Source organism: Cryptomeria japonica, chromosome 4, assembly GCF_030272615.1.
Source record: "Cryptomeria japonica chromosome 4, Sugi_1.0, whole genome shotgun sequence".
Lineage (NCBI taxonomy): Eukaryota > Viridiplantae > Streptophyta > Pinopsida > Cupressales > Cupressaceae > Cryptomeria > Cryptomeria japonica.
The window spans coordinates 514936173-514942172 of record NC_081408.1 but is presented as its reverse complement, the minus strand read 5'-3'; the positions used below and the strand labels follow the sequence as shown (position 1 = coordinate 514942172).

The 6000-nt window shown below is 32.8% G+C and overlaps 1 protein-coding gene across 1 annotated transcript in view; it reads right to left on the bottom strand.

The window, feature by feature from the left end:
- Window positions 1-223: 223 nt before the first annotated feature.
- Window positions 224-6000, bottom strand: part of LOC131049070 (flowering time control protein FPA) — a 45191-nt gene continuing 39414 nt past the window's right edge. Inside the window, exon 7 of the mRNA XM_057983081.2 lies at window positions 224-473. The gene's annotated coding sequence lies outside the window, so the exon portion shown is untranslated. The remainder of the gene's footprint in view (window positions 474-6000) is intronic.

Genomic DNA, 6000 nt, shown 5'->3' with positions numbered 1-6000 from the left:
CCTTTACAATGTAAAAATATCAATAGTTTCAATAAAAATTAATTTACAAAATATAACATAAATAAATGTTCACATTGATTCTTCCTTTATGATATCAATAATAAAATTGAATTATTTAAAAGTTAAAAAAATAATATTAAATATACAGAATCATTACAAATATATAAAATTTATATCATATTTTCAACAAACTTTTAAATGAAAATTAATTCTCTAAAAAATATCGTTTAAAAAAATTATAAATAAGCTTTCAAGTTTTCCGAGTTAAATACAAAAATTATCTATTAACTAGATAAACTCTATAAAGCTCATTTTATAATTTTCCCATAGACTAAAATGTGCAAATGATAACTTTACAAAACCTACTTATATTTATGGGACAAGTATACATAATATCTTACTTGGACTCTATATCATTGCTTTATTACCTACAAAGAAACAAAAATGCTCCATTAATTTCATCACTTTCCCACCTGCAAGAAAAATACAATTTTTAAGTCAGGAAATGAAATTTGAAAGTACTGCCAAAATCTTATCAACTAAATCTTGTAAACTTAATTATTATTAGATTAAATTGTAATAAAATAAATTAAAATAAGACTTTTAAATTATTTTGGAATAGTCCTAGTAATATTTATTTCTATTTTGATTTTTATTTGTTAAAAAAAGTTTAGTTTGACATTGTTTCTATATTAAATTATCATCTACAATAGGTCAATGATAAAAGTTTAAAATAATATTGAGCGTATTTTAAAAGTTGATATTAAAAATATATATTTAAAAAAGTGATGTTATAAAAAAATTAAAATTGTTATCTAGAAATGGAGGAGGTTACGCAACCTCGCCTAAATTGACATTATATTGAGAGATTCCATCATGAGATTGAAAGAAGAAAACCATGGTTTGACATTTTATTTAGAACTCGTTGAAGAGGTTGAGAGTTCTCAATGGGTGAAGAGCTAGCAACAATAAGAGAATAGACAAGAGATCAGATCTTGTGAAGGAGAAACCATTAGGCAAAGCTATAAAATTTCCAAAAATGGAAGTCTTTTCTTGGATGCATTTGAGTAGGAAGAGGAGCTCATGCAAAGCATGTAATAATGAATACTTGAGATGCAGGATAGAGGTGTGAATTTTTTATCCAAAAGAAGAGGTGGAGAAAGTCTTGTGGATGATCAAACAAAAGATATGATTGCTATTGAGATTTTACTAGATGGGCTTGAGCAAAAGGAAGTGTGCATGCAAAGCATTAAACGAAGAATACTCAAGATGAACGATAGAGGTGCAAATTGTTGATCAAAAAGAACAACTAAAGAAAGTGTCGATCAAAGGGTAGTAAGGTGGTATTGAATGTGGAGGAGATGAGTGCACACTAGGCTTATCAAATGCTGAAAACACTTGAGCATGTTTTAGGAAGATTAGTGTCCCCATGCAATTTGAGCACTAATGTCAATAAAGGCAAGTGAATCAAGGAGCCAACTAGCATTCATGGATGAATTGTTTAAATCCATCATAAAAATTGAGATGTTACAACAAGAAGACCTTTCAACTTTAAAAAATGCTAGGAAAAACATTTAACAACTTGACTGCCAAAGCTTCTAATTTTGATTATGATGACTCCTCATAAAAGGATGGTGGCTACTCCCAAAATGAGGTTGTGCTAATGTGGGCTCCTCTAACCCTAAGGCTCCTACACCTACTGCTCTATTCTGCAACATCAACCTACTCCTAGTGAATCTGCTATGGATGTTGTTTTGCAGCAATCTGTTGTTATTGCAGCCAAAAACTTTGTGGGGACCTCCCCGCTTGATTCTTCTTTTGATGTCCCTAATAGTAGTATTGCGTAGACTATTGTTTGTCACGGGCAAAAGGGGAAATCCTCTCCCCCCACCCCCACCAAACCCCTTTGTGTCAGTTTTGGGTGTTTCACCCCGCTCTTAAGTTGGGTTTTGGGTTGTTGTTGCCTTGGCAGGCTTCTAACAGTGGACTTATGGCTTGTTGTTAAAGGCTTGTCTGACCTTGATTTGTTTTGGGTCAGCACCCTTGTTTTGTTGCCTTTCTTTTTGTTGCATATGGGTTGTATAAAAGGGCCAACACCCTTGTTTTGTTGCTTATCCTAATCAAAAACATTGATCAAATTATGAGTGGATATATAGATAGCATGGTTCGCAAACATGGGAATACATACTATACAAAAGAAATATGTATGAGGGAAAAGAGAACCAAAAAATTGAAGTAAATGGATTCAATTTTTTAACTAGGAAGCAAATGAGAATCTAAAGGAGGGCAAATTTTCATAGGCATAGACCTCTAAAAGTAGAACTGGAGAGTGGATATTGGCAAAACAAGATGAGACATAGCCTATCTACAAATTAGAGTAGGCAAATAAAGAAGGCTTGAGATATTACAAACCACCATGTTAGTAGTAGCTCACACTTTCTTACTCTAGGTGTATGATGCAAGAGTGTCTTAGGGAATTGAGCAACCAACATTATCCATAAATATACATTTTTTTCAATTTTTGTTTATTGACTAAATCTTTTGGCTCATTTTCCCTTTCAAAATTGTAACCTAGATATGTGGACTTGACTTGCCATATTAAGGCGATAACTAGCCATCCAAGTGATTAGAAAGAGAATTTTGTGGGGAAATTGTGAATTGTGTGTCACACTTTGCCTTGATTCCCAATTTGTGGACCCATATGAAGGAGCGGTTATAAATTAAAAAACTATTCCATGTCACCTCAATCTTATGTGCTTGAAATTATTATCAAATTTACTTTTATCATTTTACATTAAATAAGCAGGCTTATGTTAGCTAGGTAAAAATTATATACATTGAAAATAGACATCTATTATAAAGTTGTGATATTTTACTTGGGTCAAAATATTCCAAAGAACCCTAAGAAAGAAAAAATCAATCTATTATTCAACCCTCTCAGACACTTGTACATGTCATCAAGTCAACCTAGCTACCCATATTAGGTGTGTTAAGATTGTTTAATCATTAACAAAAATGCAAGATAATTGAAGGGATAGTAATAGTATAAAGAATAACTCCAACAATATTATGTATAATGAAGTCTAAGATATGTTGAAGTATATACCTAAATAAAGCATTTTTAAAACGTCTTATACACCAATTCATCTCAAGGATGTAAAAAATAATCACCATCATCATAAATATTATTTATCGAACAAGAATTAATATTTTGTTGTTTAATATGTATTCTATGATTCTAACTTCTAAGATAGGCATTTGGATTACATGCATTTGTAACTCCTTGAGGTGTGATTTTCTTCATAATTTGATAATAATAAAATCACAACTAAAAGCGGGGAAAACTACATCCCCCAAGGGTTTTGGGGATTTTACTAAATTTTCAATCGGGTTAGGGAGATTACAATTTTTTTTCTTGTAGAGCCTACAATTAGGATTTTGTGAGAACAATAAAGCTTTTATTATTATCTAATTATGAAGAAAATTACACCTCAAGGAGTTATAAATGCATGTAATCCAAATGCCTGTCTTAGAAGTTAGAATCATAGAATACATATTAAACAACAAAATATTAATTCTTGTTCTTAAAATTTTAATCAATCGAGCCCACTTATAGAGAGTAATGATTGAATGAAGGAAATAAGTTGAACACTCAAGTATAATTCAAACAAAGCTTGAGAAAAAGGTTGTCACTAAGTAAAGCACAAAATAAATGCTAGGGGGAAAGTTTGAGTGGGAAGGTAAATGCATTAGATGCATTAACATTCAAGAGGTTGCAACAACAATTTTAACAAGGACAATACCAAGGTGTTAATAATCCAAGAGAATCATGTATCAGATTGGATGCAATGTTGAACATGATTATCAACAACGAGATGAACATGTCATCCTTCAATGCACTTGTTACCATAGGGTGCATTCGTGATCTATAACAAGCATTTGTATCCTTTACTTATGTCACCTTTAAACTTCTTGGACATCCTAGCCTTATTTCCTAAAGCATGCACACTATGCAAATTTCAAAAATAACATGCATGTATTCAAATATCGCATGCACACTGTGTTAAAGTGTGAGGATTGGAGTAAAAATATATTAGGACACTAGGATGAGAATATTCAAAATCCCAACATGGTAGGGGAAATGGCAAATATTAGAGGAAAGGCACAATAAAAGGGGAAAATTCAAAATCTTAACATTCTACCTAGTCCTTGAATTTAATTGATAACCTTCACATTCAAAATTTTGAGTTTTTGCAACCTTCACAAATTTGGGTCCCATCAATATCCATTAAAAACAACTTTCAATAAATAAAATTCCTATCCTATGGACAACAACTAACATCTAAAATCAGTGATTACTTAATAAATAAAATCCTATAAATATCTTTCAAAAAATGTTAAGTGAAAATTTGAATCAGTTATAGATCACATTTAGACGTTTTAAGTAACATAGGACTTCATCGCCAATTCACACCTTTATCAATAACTACGACCACGTCAACAAGATTTACACCGCTAATAACTACAATTCAAATTCATCTTGTTGATTTGACATCAAATAATCCCTCCCCATTCATGACAAATTTATGTATAGACAACTTTGTCTTCAACTATGTGTAAAATCTTTCCTAGTCCTCCAGTAATGATATATACCTATTGTATTCCCAACTTATAAAACTAAATTTCATCTTCCATAATGGTGTTTATGTTTCATGTGTTTTTCCTTGCAAGAAATTAAATTGGCAACCTTCACATTTCAAAATTTGAGTTTTTGCTACTTCCACAAATGTGGGTCATAATCACAAGCCATTAAAAATAACTTCTCTCAAACAAAATATTTTTCCTATGGACAACAACTAACCTCTAAAGTCTTGGATCTTGGCAGCCCCTAGAGGTTGGTAAGATGGAAATTTACCCAAGTGCTAAAGCATTTTTCATTGTTCCCTTTGTTTCTATGGAGAACAGGATTTTGATCTTGGGGTGCTTAAGGACTTCAAGAGAGAATTCTCTCTCTTAAGTCATGGACTAAAATGTTCAACCCCCTTTCTAAACCACTTAATGAGTGTCCAATGTAGATGCAATTTCCAAATCTACCCTCCAACCCTATGATGTGTCATGTTGTTAAGCCATTGGAACCTCTATTGGTTGGTTATTGAAGGTTGCTGAATCCACTTCCTCCACAAGGAATTCTACCTTCGCTTGTTTTTTTGCAGACAAACTCCCCATGCCTCTCCATGGAGACGTGGATCTAATTGTTGGGGACAAGCCTTAAACTCAACCATTTGATTATGAGGACATCCCTTCTTGATGTCATTGTGCTTCCCTAATGGTCATTTTGGCTTCAAATTGTTATCAAGGTGCCATAAGGGTTCTAACACTTGGTGGAAGAATGCTTCTAATGCTCATTTGGCTATTGAGGATTGTGTCTCTTTTGACAAATGAATCCTCTCAATGTTCTAATGAGTATTTACCTTTTGGGATAGCCTTGTTGTGTCTTGACAACCCTATTGTGGTTCTTCCTTATATGTGCTCTCTTCCTGCTTCTCCATCCACTTACGTGTTGGTCTAATCTTCTTTGGTGGATATTGGCCACCGCCTTTTGCGTTCTCCCTTTGGTGTCCCCCTTTCGTTTGTTCTTTGTTGTCTTGTGAGGAGGCCTCCTATTTTCTCCCCTCATGGGATTTTGGATGATAACACCACTTGGACTGTTGTTTGTAGATGAATGAGAGGTCATGTTTCTTTTACTCTCCCACTTTCTCATGTAAAGAAAGAGAAGTTATTTGTTTAGGGCCAAGACACTTGTTTCCAGTCAATTCCTAGCTTTGTTTGTCCGGTTTGATTTATTATCCAAACCACTCGCAAGATCCATCCTTATTGCCTTGATAGTTATTTTTGTAATGGGTTTGAACCCTTCCTACTTTATCTAATCAAAAGAACTAACTTCTAAAAGAAGTGATTGCTTTATAAATAAAATCTTATAAAATATATCCCAAAAATGTG